General features: G+C 40.0%; 1 long non-coding RNA gene across 1 annotated transcript; it reads left to right on the plus strand.

Annotated features, from left to right (window-relative positions):
* The first annotated feature begins 4714 nt into the window (after nt 1-4714).
* LOC116734407 (uncharacterized) lies at nt 4715-5711 on the plus strand. The gene is made up of 2 exons (XR_004342217.1): nt 4715-5060; nt 5364-5711. It is a non-coding gene; the product is annotated as an uncharacterized LOC116734407 (long non-coding RNA).
* Nucleotides 5712-16951: the final 11240 nt, after the last annotated feature.

Here is a 16951-nt window from a genome sequence, read left to right on the forward strand (position 1 = left end):
TTAATACTGTTTGATGAAGTCTGTTATTAAAAATACAACATGCTAAACCATGCAAGCCTTTTTAAAGCTGCGACATTAAACTGTTCACTAAGCGCTTTGCCTTTTCTGCAGCAAACCTGTGAAAACACTTAACTCCAGATGAGGAAAAGATGAATTTATCCGCTGGTTCAGTCTGCCACATTGAAATGCCATTTAAAATGCCATTTTCTCAAAATTAAGAAAAACATGAATTTTGCTTGAATCTCACCAGCCTCACCTGTTTCCTGCGAACACATGCTCAGTTTTTTTCTGCTTCATGCTGGAGTAATAAATTCAAGAGCCCTTTTTCAGAGATTTATGCCTAACAGCTTTCCCAGGTGACACACTATTACTCTTATTTCCAGGGCATATTAACACGCAGACATGTCATTATTTTCTTATTTTTCTCTATAATAGTCGTATAAATCACACAGAAACCTGCACTTCAAAATTAATATTAATATTATATATTAATCAATTTGGGTCTTGCAAGCCTGTTGTGCATCAAAGCAATTTGTTTCTGATGCACAAAGTCCTAAACTATATGATTTAGATTTTGTCTGTTAAATATGCTTGATTTTTTTAAAAAAAAGTACTTGCAATGCATCTAAAACCTGATAAGTATGAAAATTGATGTCCTAAACATGTTTTATAAATAACTTTGAATATGTAGAGAAATGTATTCAATAACAGCATTTTTATTTGCCACTTAAATTGATTTATTTTGCCTCGCTAAACATTTTCATATGGTATGAAAAAACAAAATTGGAATTAAGACGTTTTGACCAAACACTCACTAAGAAGTGATATAAAAAGTCAACACACTACTGTTAAATTGGCAAATTTCTCTGAAGCTTGCAGGTTTGTGTCAACATTGACTGGTATCTTGAACTGTTCGTGATTTTCTTTACCTTGACTAAGTTTTTGTTTTGACTTCAAGAAAAAGAGTCTCAACACCTGACAGTTACTGTCGTGCATTGCTCTTTCCATTCAGTGTCGTTTTTTGCAACAAGCATACCTTTAGGAATTATGGCTGTAAGTCAAGTTTGGCTTCATCAGAGAATAAGATATTTCACCACATTCATTTGGAAAAATTCTAATTAGTTTTTTCCTTTTTTTTTTTCAAAATATAGCCAGACTTGATTACATTCTTAGCCTTCTTGAGCAATTTTCTTCTTGTCCTTTTATCAATCTGGAAGGGACACCCAGTGCTCAGTAATTTTGCTATGTTCTCCACTGGATTATTACTGTTTTTATATATTCCATGGCATATCTGATGAACTGGAAAATCTTGTGGACGTTTGTGCTGACTGATATCTGTAGAAAATTAATTCCAATCTGTGAAACCTATGAGGAAATTTCAGGAAGCACACAATAAAACAGCAGAAGCTTATGTGGAGGTTTATTAGGGGCACTTTAAATGCTGGTGGGTGTGAACTGGCTCTTTTTAACAGGAAATTTAATGTGGTTAATTCTGAACACAGCCACATCCCCAGTTAGAAGAGGGTGTGCACACTTAAACAGCCAGATCTTTCTGGTTTTTGATTTTTATTTTTATTTTCATTTTCCACCTAAAAATTTCAGTTTGTTTTTCAGTCGAGTTGCACAGGTCATAGGTCACATTGAAGGCGAAATTTATTTTATTTTATTTTAAATGTTTTTTAAATCACAAGAACTTGGCATTTTAACAGTATTGTGTAGACCCTTTATATGGGAATAAAAAAAAGTACAGATATAAACTTTTTAAGATTTACCAGTATTACATTTTATGCTGTCCTCACTAAAAGTCTGCAGCCACTAACAGAGACTTGGGGCTAATGGGTTGAGCTAATATGGACTGACAAATAGCCAGAGAGAATTCCCTCTCGCTGCGTGTCCATTATTGTTCCCTGTCAGAATCAATCAGAGATGGACCATGATGGGAACACAAAGACCAGAGGGCAACCTCAGGTCTAAACAGGAGCTGGGGCTTTAACAGCTTTGCAGAGAGCCATGTACTAACAATACACATATTTGTGGTACAGAGGAGCTGGGCCCCATGCATGATTGACTTTTAGATGACCAGCAGGCTGCCAGCATGTCATGTCATTGCTGGCAGCATTGTGTGAAAGTTTTAAATGGGTATTTGCATTCACTCCGACTTTCCTGTAATTTTTAAAAGGTTTGTAATTATTAATTCTCCTGTTTTTTTTTTTTGTTTTTTTTTTTTTACTCATGTCTGCCGTTGCTTGTAGCTGTGAAAGCAGCAATACTTTATTCTTAGTAAAATTGATTCATGTGGTAGTCAAATGGAAGGATTTAGTAAAAACTCAACCTTAGATTTTTGAGTATGAAATAATTGAAGCCATTTTGTACCTTTTAGAAATCGGGACAAACAGTTCAAGAAAGACCTTATCCACAAACTCAGCAAGTCAATATACTGCAGTTGACTATTTGTGGCAACTGTTTAGCTAATAAATTATTGGGAACCACCTTGTTGGTTTAAGCACGTCATAAATTGCCATCTTTAGTATTTATCAATGATAAAAGGAAAAGAAATGCATCAAAACACTGTTTAAGTTGGTCACGGCCACACAGTGGAGCAGCTGTTTGCTCAGCTGTTGTACAGCAAGAAGGTTCTGGGTTTAAATCAAAGCCTTTTATGACTTTGAACTCAGTTGCCACATTATCGTTACGTAATGTTCTTATTTTAGTGTTGTTGTTATTTGTCTCTCTAACAGGTATAAGTCAACCATCTTGCCTCTTTGTTCACCCAAAGACGTCTTCTGAGTCGTGTACAAACGAGCAACGTTATTCAGTCAAGCATTCAGTGGCAATATCTTCAATTACACAAGTGATGAGTTTATAAGCTGTGCGATGGGAGGCTGTTATTGTAAATGTTAGCTTCCGTCAAATATTCAACAGGTTTTACAGATGAAGTGGATCCAAAAACACCCCTGGAGGTCTGTTCTGTCTTCTTTTGGCTTCTTTTTTAAACAGAGATGTATAAATCTAATCCGACCACCTTTACCCCAAACCTCCAATAAACCAACTTCCAACTACTGTTGCGCAACCCATAATCTGATTTAAGTTCAGGCCCCATTTCTCAGTCAAAGTATGACTTTCTCAGAACTTAGGACTCAACCAGTGATGAATTGCATGACACGTAAATGCACAGAGGTTTGGAAAACTCTGTCTTCTGCTATTCCCTGAGCAGATTAACAGATGTGGAGGGAAGAAAAAAGAGAGATGGAAGTGAGAGAAGGAGAAACAGGGGGAAACAGTTCATATATATATATATATATATATATATATATAAGATATGCATGTGTATGTGTATATACATGCCTGTGAGTGTGAGAAAGAGAATGAGAGAGAGACGGAAAGCGATAGAACAAGAAACGGGGAGCGAGTCGTCTAAAAGGCTGTAGCTGCAGTAAAATCATCAGGTCACATCAGAGCAGTTCTCAGGCCCTGGGTTGGAAAGAGTTGTGTAATTCAGCAATGGGAAGAAGACACACACACTAGCATACACGCGAGGCCGACCAGCACCCGTAGTTACTGGAAAAGAGTGAAAGGGTGAACAAATATGTAAACACATATCAACTTCATAGACCTTCAGAGCTAAACAAATGAATGGGAGGTCTGGATCAAACCAAAGCATTACATTATAGCTCAATGGCGTAGGGGTGTGTGGGTGTGTGTGTGTGTGTGGGTGTGTGTGTGTGTGTGTGGGAGAGAAAATAAAAGGACGGTGTGTGCCGGAACGAGAGGAGGGAAAGTGGAGCCTGTGAGAAAGTGAAGCAGATGCTCTTAGATTATAATCTGCTCAACCTCTAAAGCCAAAACACAACACTAAAAGAAAGAAGTATAAATTACACTTAAGGGAGTGTTAGTTTAAATATGTAAAAAAGGGAAAGGTTCATGCACACCCAATTCAAATTGTAAGACTGAAACTTTCTGTAAAGATTTCCTACCCATGTAATTCTTCATGCAGTGGCATGCTTTAAGATCCCGCCGATAAAAGATGGAGATCAATGAGAAAACTTTCAGAGATGCTGAATCCCATCCATGCGAATAACTCTGCAGTCTCCTGCTGTCTGATAAGCTCAAATATGCTACTCTCCTTCTACTTCCAGGATCATATTACATGTTTTAATTCAGACAAAAATCAACTTTAGAAAACTGAATTTAAACAATTTATAATTTTCATTCATCATGCAACAATTCTACAGTTTTTCTTTTCTTCTAGTTTTTTTTTTTTTTTTTACTGAAACCATGTATCATTTTTGTCAGTTATTTACCAAAGTTATTTCTATTTGCTAAGTGATATGAAAATGAGAATCAGAATTGTTTATTAACATTCTTGGACACATTTTCTATGGCGGAAATGCTTTTTAAACCGTATGACTCGGCTCAATTGTCATTACTTTCCTTCTCTGGTTTCTGGTTTGTCAGAAATCTGTGTCGGAACTGGTGCAACTCAGGCAAATTTGTAGTCTGCTTTGTTCACACAAATCTTTGGAGTCGTGCCTCCAAATCTTCTACATGACTAATGTAACCCCCATAAACTACGCTGATCTGTCTGTGTGTTAAATGTGTTTGTTTTGTTAGTTCTTAGAATGTCCTGTAGAGGGCACTAGACCCACATTTCTCCTGTGTCGGTACGAGAAGAAGAGTGAAGAGGGGAGAAGAAAAAGAAATGGCAGACTTAAAAACAGAACTAGGTGTTAGTAGGGAATTGAAATTTGAGAAGGTGATCGATCAGCTGAATAGTATTGAGGGGAAAAAGAAGATTTTTCGTTTTTTAAAAAACACTGGGATTTTTAAGAGAATTTGAGGTGTAGGGGGTAGGAGTCAATAGAGGGCAGTAGTGCAACGTAAATGGATGCAAGCTGCCGTTAAAATCTAAAGAAGAAGAAGAAGAAGAAATGGCAGACTTTGTGGACTAAGCACATTTCAGCAGAAGTAGAGAAGTTACTACTCATAAGTGCTGCTGTGATACGAAAGAAATCTGTTTATTTTGAACTGGATAATGTACATTCTATTCTGAGAGTTCTCCGGTGAGTCTGTTGTTTTATTTTCAGCTGCTTACTTACGCAGAATGGCTACCTAGCTGGAGCTAACGTTGCTTAGTTTTTTCGAACTGGAAAAAAAACCAACCGGAGTATAAAGTGTCGCTCTGTAAGCAGCTTAGCTCTGTGAAATGAGACTGTTTATGATGAAGTGATGTTTATTAACTAATTTCTTTATTACTGAGCGTTTTTGGTTTATTTTAAACGCTAATTTGGTTTTCACTGAGAAGTAATTGAAAGATCTCTCTGATTTCTGTATACCTGCCTGATCGGTTAACGCTCTGCATGCAGGTTGTTTTTGTTTTTTTTGGACGACCGATACCTGAACGAGCCAGTGGTTCCAGAACCAGGAGGGTTCCGCCGCCATCTTTGTGACTCGGACTGAAGCCTGGAAAGACGGAGGGCCTGGTGCTGCTGGAGCTGGATGTTTTGCTTGGACAACAGATAAGCTTATTGAACAAAAAGGAGGGCCCCAATCCTTTAAAATTTTTTCATTCCACAAACTATTTGTTCATGAACATTTTCAAAACTGACAGCTTATGTGCACATTGACTGACTGAACTGTTATATTGAAGGACTAACTGGAATATGTAATTTCTTTTGTTGAAATGAGCTTTAAAGCTACTGTTTAGAAAACCTTCCCTCAATTTTCTATATATTAATTTGATATTTTTATATAAGGGTGGACAATTTAACTTTTATACCTTAATTTTATTAAGGTAATTTGTGTTACCTGGATTGTTTTTTTTGTGGGGAAAGAAAAATAAACTTGAGTTGTTAAAACTTGTATGCTTATCATCCTCCTGTGTGACCCTAGAACAAAAGTAACTTTCCTACTGAATTTATTGCTAATTAAATTAAATAGGCTTTACACTAACATTATGACTTAATGATAAGTGCTCAAACATTTTGACTGAATTTTAACTTCCAAGCTAATTTCTTAAGATGTTGATTCATTTGCAACACGGTGTTCTTTTCCTCAAAATGCTATTTGTTTGGCGAAGTGTACCAGTTGCTTCAGCAGAAAAACAGTTTCACAACCCGATGCAGCCGCTTCTCAATTAAAGTGGTGAATCAGTGTATTTGAGATGTGCTGCCATTTAGCTCAAATGTTGTGACTGAATCTCACAAAGCTATTTCAGCAACATCATTGACAGATGTTTTTTTTTTAAGTTGAAATTCCAAAACTTTTTAAAGGAATGGTTATGCTTGTGTATGTAAACTTCTGGCTTTACAGGAAGTAAATAGAAATGCTCAAAAAAAAAAAAAAAAAACATGTCAAGCTATGCTGGCATTAGAATTGTGGTCATCTAAAATAGCCTGTAAAGAAAAAGTTTGATGCCAAAGTGAGAGAAAAAAAAAGGTGTTTTTTTTTTTTCAAGGTTCAGATTTTTAGGCAGCAAAGCTAAAAACCAAATGTTTGTCACATTGAACTGTGACCTTCTGGTTGTCCTCAGAGCTTTGTCTATTCCCTCGTACCTCATTATTTTAGCATGGATACACAGCGCCTTGCCAAAGTGTTCTTAGCAACTAAACATGACAAAACACATTTTGTCACGTTACTAGCACAAACTCCAGTGTGCAGTATTGTGTTGGGATTTTAATTGATAGATCTGTGAAAGGAACGGTTTTCAAAATGTGAAAAGTGTGGCGTGCATCTGTATTCAGCATCTTTACCTTGATAGTCAAAGCATCATATGTTTAAATCTAGTACATTTTCAAGTTGGTACATATGACATTGTTTGCTATAACTGAACAACAGAGGCTAACACCTCCTGAGCACACAGGACTCACTCAGTCTGATTTTAAACAGATACAAGAACTATGCTGGCTTTTCACACCCTGCTTCCAGTGCAGTTTATCACCTTATGTGTCTTTAATAATAGCTTAGAAAAATGCCTTGCCAAGTTAAATAAAGTATTCCAGTTGAACAATAACTTAACTGTTGAGCTGTTAAAAATTTGACATCATCATCAGTTACTCATAGATACAGGAAACTGCACTATGGGACTTTTATCCATTAATTTTCAATACATAAGGCCAAAATTACTCAACAAAGATGGAAAGAAAAAAAATTGTACATCTCTAATAGCTCTGCAATTACTCTTCTATTAGTAACAAAATATTTCAGACGGTGTGTTGCCAAGTAACTAGCAGAAGCAAAAACCTGCTGTTCGTCCGCAAAGTCAATGAGAAACATGTTTGCTTTGTACCTCCTCATTAATCTGCCCGAGATCTCATGACTTTTTAAGCTGGCGGAGCTCCACAGGCGGCTGACTTCTCTGCGTCTCTCACGATGCATGAGTGTGGGGGTGTGTAATGTAATGTACAGCACAACGGGCCCTAAATCTCTCCAGGAGGTTTGTACTCAAAACGTGTGTGAAATATATTATGAACCTGGCCTTCATCCTTTTAAAGGTTCGCTTTCGATTTAAGAGCCCATGTCCTGAAGCGAGGTGGGTCTTTTCACCGCATTGACAATGTTTCAACTCCTAAACAGAGTCGTGTTATCTGACGTTGTGTGCAGTAAAACTGAAAGTCAGTCAAGTATGAACGACTTTTCAATTTCTTCATTTTGAAGAAATTGGTCTAAAAATAAATAACAATTGTTATATTCAGTGAGACTGTACGGTTTGTTTGTTCCAGGGAACTCAATTTTGGTCCAAATGCGTAATGATGAGTTGGCATCACTGGAGACACAATGGCTCAATGTTGCCAAATTGCCTCTCTTTTGTGGTCTGTTATGCTTTTTGAGCCTACACTCAATTTTTGTCTTTTTCTGTGATTCAACGTTTATCCAAATCTGAATTGAGGGATAGACTTGTGGCCGTCTGTTTGAAATGTTGACCCCTGAATAATTTGGCTGCTGGTTAAGCGCTGCAATTCTATGCAAACATTCATTTACATATTTATTTATGAAGAAATGTCTAATTTTTAGGAGTTGGTGCTGGTTTTGGATACAATTAGAAAAGGTCCATAATCTTAACTAAGTACTTGGTCATAAAAAGAAATGACACATTAAAACATTAAGGCAAAACTAGTGTAAATTTTCTTGTAAACCAGAAAGAGTCTTTGTTTCATTTCATGTTTATAATTCTTGATGACTTCATGATGAAGACATCAGTGGTGATGGTGAGATTAACTATATTCTCTAGAACTTCAATAAATGGATTGTTTCCCTCTGGAAAAATCATGTTCTTATGAACATGGCCTCAGAAAGAGGCAAACCAAATGTTTAATTAACATCAAAATGCCTCTGAATAAACATTTGCTGCTCAGGTTTCAATTCTCCGAGTGTTTGACCATTTATTTGTCTATTTGGGTCCATAAACATGCTAAACAGGTCAAGTTCTGATTGGTCTCTGCTCTCAACCACTCTGTCTAAAGACGCCAAACTGATTTGAGCTTTTATTTATATTCATTTCCAAATGAAACAACAGCTTGGCTGTGGCTGTAAACGGAGCCAAACCAAGCTGAGCATTGTTAGGCTTACACAATGCAAATAAACAGTGTTGTCTTTTAAGTTGTTGCCCATTCAGTGGTTCACTGCTCCACAAACAATCCAATTTTCTAATAAACATAAATAAAGTTCAAGTTGGTTACAAAGTTACATAAGATTTTTTTAAGACCTTGTTTTTAAATAAATATCTATGAATATACATTGTTTTGTATTTCAACCATATGATGTGCAGAACTCACCACACTTATTCCGAGTAAAAATCTTACAGTATAGTACATAAATCCTGGGCAGTTGCATTGTCTAACATTAAAAAACATTTAATTCCTGACCTGTGGGGTTAAGATGGGTGATTTTTTCCTCATTTAAATTAACTTCGCTCTCACCACGCCTTATTTGTCAAAGCTCCGGGTGTTCTAAACTTTTTTACTTAGGTTTTGACTGCAGATAAAGACAAGTTTGGGTGAGTTGTTATTTTCTTGTAGCATTTTAATTGATTGTTAAGTTCTCTTGTCTTTCCCATTTCAAAGCAATGTTACGAGGAATGAGCTCTATGTTCAGAATGAAGATATCCCAAGACTAGAAGACTTTCCAGACACATTACCCAACTTTGATTAGTAAATTATAGATTATAAAGATATCTTTATATTATCTATCTATCTATCTATCTATCTATCTATCTATCTATCTATCTATCTATCTATCTATCTATCTATCTATCTATCTATCTATCTATCTATCTATCTGCAAAGCACTAAAAGGAAGACTATTGGCTGCTGGTAGCTTGTAGTTTGGGCTAAATTACCCCTTGCCTTGTGTTCTGGCCAGAATGTCTTCTAAATTACATATTTCTCTATGAACAAGCAACAAAGCTTTGACTGTTTCAGGTCAAGCTGTGCCAGAACATGCTGGACGCTTTCGCTAATCCATTTAACCTGAATTGGATGGCAAACAAAGGCAAAGAAATACCAGCTGTTGTCAATAAAAACGCACACGGAATGCAAATGTAGACCTTTGACCATCATGACAGATGAGTGGCTTCAAAAAACCCCATTATTTTTCTTAAACTTTTATTGTTTCTTGATTTTTTGCTGTCTGTTTAAAATGATTCCCAATCTCAAAGTCTTATGTTTAGTCACCCAGACAGAAGCCTGTTGTAGTTCAGGATCAGACTCCATAATAACACTAACCTGCCATTATCCAGCACACCTTGTGACTTTTTTATTGGGTTATTTTAGGCCACCGCATACCTACAATTAGCGTTACCCAAAGTTCCCTCGTTTATATTGTCTCTGGATTGTTTGAATTCTTTAGACCGCCACAAGAAAATGGTTTTATGTCCACTTTTAAAAGACACCTCTACTTATTGTTTCATAACAAAAATACAGCTGTTGTATTTTTGCTTTGACAGCATTTGACACTCTCTTCTTCCCTTCTAGTTGACCTTTTTCTGGCTTCTGTTAGTCTGGTGGGCTGTTTTCTAGCAGCCTGGGGTTCGCTCTGATTTTAAGCCCTACGATAGCTAGAATGTCTTGTTTTTCCTAAGATTTCACTATCCAACGCCACAATGTGGCTTCTAAACAAACAAAATGTGAGTCTAATAGCACTTCTCTATTCCAGATACAGTAAAATGATTTTATGGCAGAATTTAACTTAACCTGCAACATTTTAGCTCGGCAAAAATAGATTTTAAATCAAATAAAGTCAGGTTCTTGAAACATTTAGCCAACCTGAGTTACATAGATGGGTTTGGTGTGGACGGTCGTGGGGGTTACGAGAACATCTGTTATCATTTTTGTACTTTAATTACATAATGTTTCTATGTGGGGTTCAAGATTTGCCCATTCAAGAGGAACTAATGCACTCTGAGATAATTCACCAGCATTTTTAAGTGAACAATTTAGCCAGCAGGTCAACCATCAAACGCCAAGATAATTAAGAGCTCCAGAGTAGAAGAGAGTGGTATCTCACTTTTGCAAGATCAATAGCAATCTAAACTCAAACCAAAGCTGATCTGAAAGAAGGCTGTTATTTGATCTCTTGTGAAACAGTTTGGCGCAGGCAACCAATGAAATCCAAGATTTTTAAAAAAATAATCATAAGTTATCTGTAATAAATCTTCCATTGCTTAAATAGCTCTGACAGCCAGGCGTCTACTGGTCAAACCACAGTTATCAGTTTTATTTTATGTATTAATCCCCAGAGTCAAAATTTCTCCAGGATTTAGGCCTCACACAAACTCTGCTGTGCTTGGAGGTTGTTACAAAAAAAAAGCTGTGCTGTGGTTTTACTGGTGTACTGGAGTCAAAAATGTGTCATCGTGCAAAATGAGTACAAATATCAAAGAAATAAAAACAGTCTTACATAATCTAAGCCTATCGCTTTTAATCAGTCACAGCTATTCAAATAAGTAGCAGCTTAGCCCATGTGAAGATTTGCAGCTTCACACCAAAAAGGCTGAATTACAGCTCACTATGCCAGAGCTAAAGGGTGAAATGAATGGGAAGAGAGCATAATCTGGCAGAGCTGGGACCCAGCTTTGCAGTGATTGTGGCTGACGGGGTTTATCGCTGCTTGGCCTGATGGCCCAGAGACTGCGGTGACATAACTTGTTGGCATCCAGCAGTTCCCAGTGAGTTAATTATCTTATCTTAAGGTATCTGGGTGGGTTCTGATTCATGAAAAAAAAGTTGGTGGTTGATTCATGTACTTTTCTTTAAAAAAAGGACAGCTAAATATGTTCCTCATTCCAGCTCCTGAATCTATCTATCTTTCTGGATTTATTCTTTCCTCTTCAAGTACTTTACATGACCTCAACTGTTACTTATCAAGTGATGCCAATGTTTTATTATGCTAAAATATAATTGAATACGATTTCATTTTGAGCTTTAATTCTAAGAAAAGATGTATTACTGCAGGATTATGTGACCGTGTAATGATTGATGTATTGTTTTGGGAAACTCAGAGTAACCCTGTAAGAAATGACCAATTTTTCTCCTCATTGAAAACCTCTAGACTCTTAAATGTTAAAGCTTGTTATTTTTTCCTAATCAACTTTTATGGAGAAATATATTTTACCGAGCGCAAAATAACTGTGAATATTTTTACATTAACGTCAGAAAACAAAGAACCTGGTTACCTTCGCGATCCCAGTGTTTTAGTTACATTATTTAACAAAAGCACATGAAGCGAATGTTAAAGTCAAAAATGAGACAACAGGGGAATTTGGAAATAGCTCAGGTATAATGTTTGTTGGCTTTATGTTGTAGATCTATTGATTCCTCAAAATAATGATGAAGAAGTATACCTGCAGATGTTGTTGGAACCGCCTGACTTGTGTTCTTTGGCTTAATTTCATAAAGTCAGACCTCAATAAAGAGAACACTAACTCGCAGTGATGGAGTTAAGTGTACCCCATAATTCAACGGCTAATAGAACCAGTTGTGTTGGGGCCTTCGGTTCACAGAGTTTTTCAGATGTTTGCTAATGCAAAGCACTGCAGTACGTTCTGAAAATTCACTCGATCAAAGCACCTTGATGACCCAGTATAAGACAAGCTGTAGCTGTCAAACAGATGCCACCACAGTACAGACCTGAATGTTTTGGTTGACTCAATAAAAACAACCTCAAGTCATTGCCCCTGCACCACTGTGCTTGACATTTATTATGAGGTGTTTGGGCCAAGATGTTGCTTGGTTTTGGCTAAGCTTGCTGCTCTGCATTGTGGTCAAGCATTTCTACGTTGGTCTCATCTGTCCTAAGGACATTGCTCCAAAAGGTTTGTGGCTCATCCACATGCAACTTCACAATCTAATTTGTGCTGCCGCATTATTTTTGTGGAGAAGACATTTTTCCCAGCAACACTTCCAAACAAGTCCTTGATTGTTCATCGTTTTTACAGCCGCGCTCTTGTGAAGCCTGCCACTTACCATGAAACCTGCCGACTGTGAAGTGTAGACTTTTGGGCTATTGGTTAGCTAGTTTGTAATGTTTTTTCACCCTTCTCACACTGATTGGATGCATAGTTCCTGAACCTCTTTTTAAAGAGAAAATTAGATATGCTCTACAAAAACATTCCGTGAATTTATAGATTTTTGACAAACTTCACTGGCTGGTTTTCCAAAATCTGCCTCCACACTTCACTTTCTCATTCTCAATATCGTGGCTATTTAATTTATTTGACTAATTTCTTTTATGAAGCTAGTTTGACCATTTCTAGCAGGTTTTTCATTTCTGTCTATTTTTAACCTGTACAGGGTAATTTGTTGGCATAGAAAGGGTTCTATAAATTAGATTTTATTGGTTGATTTGAATGACTTATACTACATTTAAAAAAGAAAGTAAAATAATGAGGTAATAAAATCAAACGTGAAGGTCGGAATAGGAATAAAAACTCTTTCACAGTCCCTTAAAAGAAATCAGATTTCTGCCTTGAGAAAACTATGTTGAGTTTAGATTAAATTCCACGTGACTAGATCACCAGCCATTATGTGTATGACTATGGTTGTTCACACAAATTGAATTTAAAATGTAAATATAGTACGAAAAGTCAAGTTTCATAAATGTTGTTCTGCAATTATGACCAAAAACGGGGGTTATTTTCAGGCCTTTCCATTTCCAAAGATCATATTGGTTTTCTCCTGAAGACCCCTAGGAGACTATTACATTCATCTTTAGGTTTTCTAAACTGTATCTAAAAGTAAGTGCATATGAAAATGCCATTAAAATAAATCACAATGAAAGTCGATCCATGCATTGTTCATTTTCCTGTAAAATTTTTAAATCCCTGAGGGAATATTGCGATCTCCAGAAAAACTCATCAGAAGACGCCATTGAGCCTTAGTTTCTTAAGATCTGGTTTCACTGCAGGGACTATCACCACCAACACAACACAAGGAAAAAAATTTCAACTTTACCCCACATGGAAAAGATATGAGGGTCATTTCTTTTTGATGCTCTTTTTTTTAAAATCATTAGCATTAAAAAGAAATCTCCAGATGATCATCTACCAAACCGCAGGCATCGAGCTGCAACATCCTGGCTGTGAGCCGGAGAGGCAAAGAAAATATTGGCTCAAGTGAAGTATCAGGACTGCCTGAGAAAGCAGGGGAGATATGTTTTCAGTAGCATTACGTCAGCAAGTGCAACGTGCCTGTTTGAGTACAATGCACCCTCAACCAAGCCATGTTCAGAAGTAATCCTGTATATTTAGACAGAGATTTTATATTTGAGTATCATTATTTCTATTGCAACTACAAGTCTGTATTTCTTGGATACTCTACAGAGAAAACCTTATACCTCATATGCTAACCCAAAAAACAAATAAACAGTATTCTGGGAAAGCGATTATTGACTATTGTTAAGTGGGATTTTACGATTAGAAAACATGGCTCTTAAAATGTCTCAAAACAGACAATCTACTATAAAACCGTCTCTCTGTCTGAGTTGGCTCCTGCAGCAGTTTTCCATCAAGAGCATCAATGCCTTGCTCTCCCTCAGAAGCACTGCATGATACAACTTAGTTGTAGTCACTTTAAAGCAGTAACTCACAAGGGGAAAATTGACTGTACTGCTAACTATTAAAGCCGTAATTTTACTGCAGAACAATGAGAAGTTGATGACAGAGTGTGTACTACTGTCAAATAAAAAAAAAAGACCACTTTTTTTGATCAAACAATGAAATCGATAAACAAAAATTGGATTCATGCTGGAAACTTTATTGCATATTTCTTAAAGGTGTATGCGGTTAATTGAAATATTTAAGTTGTCAGGCACTAGTCCTTCCACTAAAATATACAGATATAAATCATTATTGTGCAAAAGAAACAACAATGAAAACAATCTGTAAAAATCAAAGCTTCAACTTAAAACTGATTGAGAGTTTGTTTCATATCCATCCATCCATCCATCCATCTTCTTCCGCTTATCCGAGGTCGGGTCGCGGGGGCAGCAGCCTCAGAAGGGAGGCCCAGACTTCCCTCTCCCCAGCCACTTCTTCTAGCTCCTCCGGGGGAATCCCGAGGCGTTCCCAGGCCAGCCGAGAGACATAGTCCCTCCAGCGTGTCCTGGGTCTTCCCCGGGGCCTCCTCCCGGTGGGACGTGCCCGGAACACCTCACCAGGGAGGCGTCCAGGAGGCATCCTGACCAGATGCCCGAGCCACCTCAACTGGCTCCTCTCGATGTGAAGGAGCAGCGGCTCTACTCTGAGTCCCTCCCGGATGACTGAGCTTCTCACCCTATCTCTAAGGGAGAGCCCAGCCACCCTACGGAGAAAACCCATTTCGGCCGCTTGTATCCGCGATCTCGTTCTTTCGGTCATTACCCAAAGCTCATGACCATAGATGAGGGTGGGAACGTAGATCGACCGGTAAATCGAGAGCTTCGCTTTTTGGCTCAGCTCTCTCTTCACCACGACGGACCGGTACAGCGCCCGCTTGACAGCAGACGCTGCGCCAATCTGCCTGTCGATCTCCCGCTCCCTTCTTCCCCCATTCGTGAACAAGATCCCGAGATACTTAAACTCCTCCACTTGGGGCAGGACACCCCCCCTGACCCGGAGAAGGCACTCTACCCTTTTCCGGCTCAAGACCATGGCCTCGGATTTGGAGGCACTGATCCCCATCCCGGCCGCTTCACACTCGGCTGCGAACCGCTCCAGCGAGAGCTGCAGATCACGATCTGATGAAGCCAAAAGGACCACATCGTCTGCGAAAAGCAAAGATGAGATCCTAAGGCCACCAAATCGGATCCCCTCAACACCTTGGCTGCGCCTAGAAATTCTGTCCATGAAAGTGATGAACAGAATCGGTGACAAAGGGCCGCCCTGGCGGAGTCCAACTCTCACCGGAAACGAGCCCGACTTACTGCCGGCAATGCGGACCAGACTCTGACACCGGTCATACAGGGACCTGACAGCCCGTATCAAAGGGCCCGGTACCCCATACTCCCGGAGAACCCCCCACAGGGCTCCCCGAGGGACACGGTCGAACGCCTTCTCCAAGTCCACAAAACACATGTAGACTGGTTGGGCGAACTCCCATGCACCCTCCAGGACCCTGCCGAGGGTGTAGAGCTGGTCCAGTGTTCCACGACCAGGACGAAAACCACACTGCTCTTCCTGAATCCGAGGTTCGACTATCCGACGGACCCTCCTCTCCAGGACCCCTGAATAGACCTTGCCAGGGAGGCTTAAGAGTGTGACCCCTCTATAATTGGAGCACACCCTCCGGTCCCCCTTTTTGAACAGGGGGACCACCACCCCAGTCTGCCAATCCAGGGGAACTGCCCCCGATGTCCATGCGACATTGCAGAGTCGCGTCAACCAACACAACCCTACAACATCCAGAGCCTTAAGGAACTCCGGGCGGATCTCATCCACCCCCGGGGCCCTGCCACCGAGGAGCTTTTTAACCACCTCGGCGACCTCGCCCCCAGAGATTGGAGAGCCCAACCCAGAGTCCCCAGGCTCCGCTTCCTCAGTGGAAGGCATGTTGGTGGGATTGAGGAGGTCTTCGAAGTACTCTGCCCACCGGCCCACAACGTCCCGAGTAGAGGTCAGCAGCACACCATCCCCACTATAAACAGTGTTGGTGCTGCACCGCTTCCCCCCCCTGAGACGCCGGATGGTGGACCAGAATTGCCTCGAAGCCGTACGGAAGTCTTTCTCCATGGCCTCTCCAAACTCCTCCCACGCCCGAGTTTTTGCCTCAGCAACCGCCCGAGCCGCATGCCGCTTCGCCCGCCGGTACCCATCAGCTGCTTCCGGAGTCCCACAGGCCAAAAAGGCCCGATAGGACTCCTTCTTCAGCCTGACGGCATCCCTCACCGAAGGTGTCCACCAGCGGGTTCGAGGGTTGCCGCCGCGACAGGCACCGACAACCTTGCGGCCACAGCTCCGATCGGCCGCCTCGACAATGGAGGCACGGAACACGGTCCACTCAGACTCCATGTCCCCCACCTCCCCCGGGACGTGTTCGAAGTTTTGCCGGAGATGGGAGTTAAAGCTCCGTCTCACAGGGGATTCCGCCAGACGTTCCCAGCAGACCCTCACAACACGTTTGGGCCTGCCAGGTCTGACCGGCTTTCGCCCCCACCACCGGAGCCAACTCACCACCAGGTAGTGGTCAGTGGACAGCTCCGCACCTCTCTTCACCCGAGTGTCCAAGACATACGGCCGCAGATCCGATGAAACGATGACAAAGTCGATCATCGAACTGCGGCCTAGGGTGTCCTGGTGCCAAGTGCACATATGGACACCCTTATGCTTGAACATGGTGTTCGTTATGGACAATCCATGGCGAGCACAGAAGTCCAGCAACAGAACACCGCTCGAGTTCAGGTCGGGCGGGCCGTTCCTCCCAACCACGCCCTTCCAGGTCTCACTGTCATTGCCCACGTGAGCGTTGAAGTCCCCCAGCAGAAC

Source organism: Xiphophorus hellerii, chromosome 15 (assembly GCF_003331165.1).
Source record: "Xiphophorus hellerii strain 12219 chromosome 15, Xiphophorus_hellerii-4.1, whole genome shotgun sequence".
Taxonomy (NCBI): domain Eukaryota; kingdom Metazoa; phylum Chordata; class Actinopteri; order Cyprinodontiformes; family Poeciliidae; genus Xiphophorus; species Xiphophorus hellerii.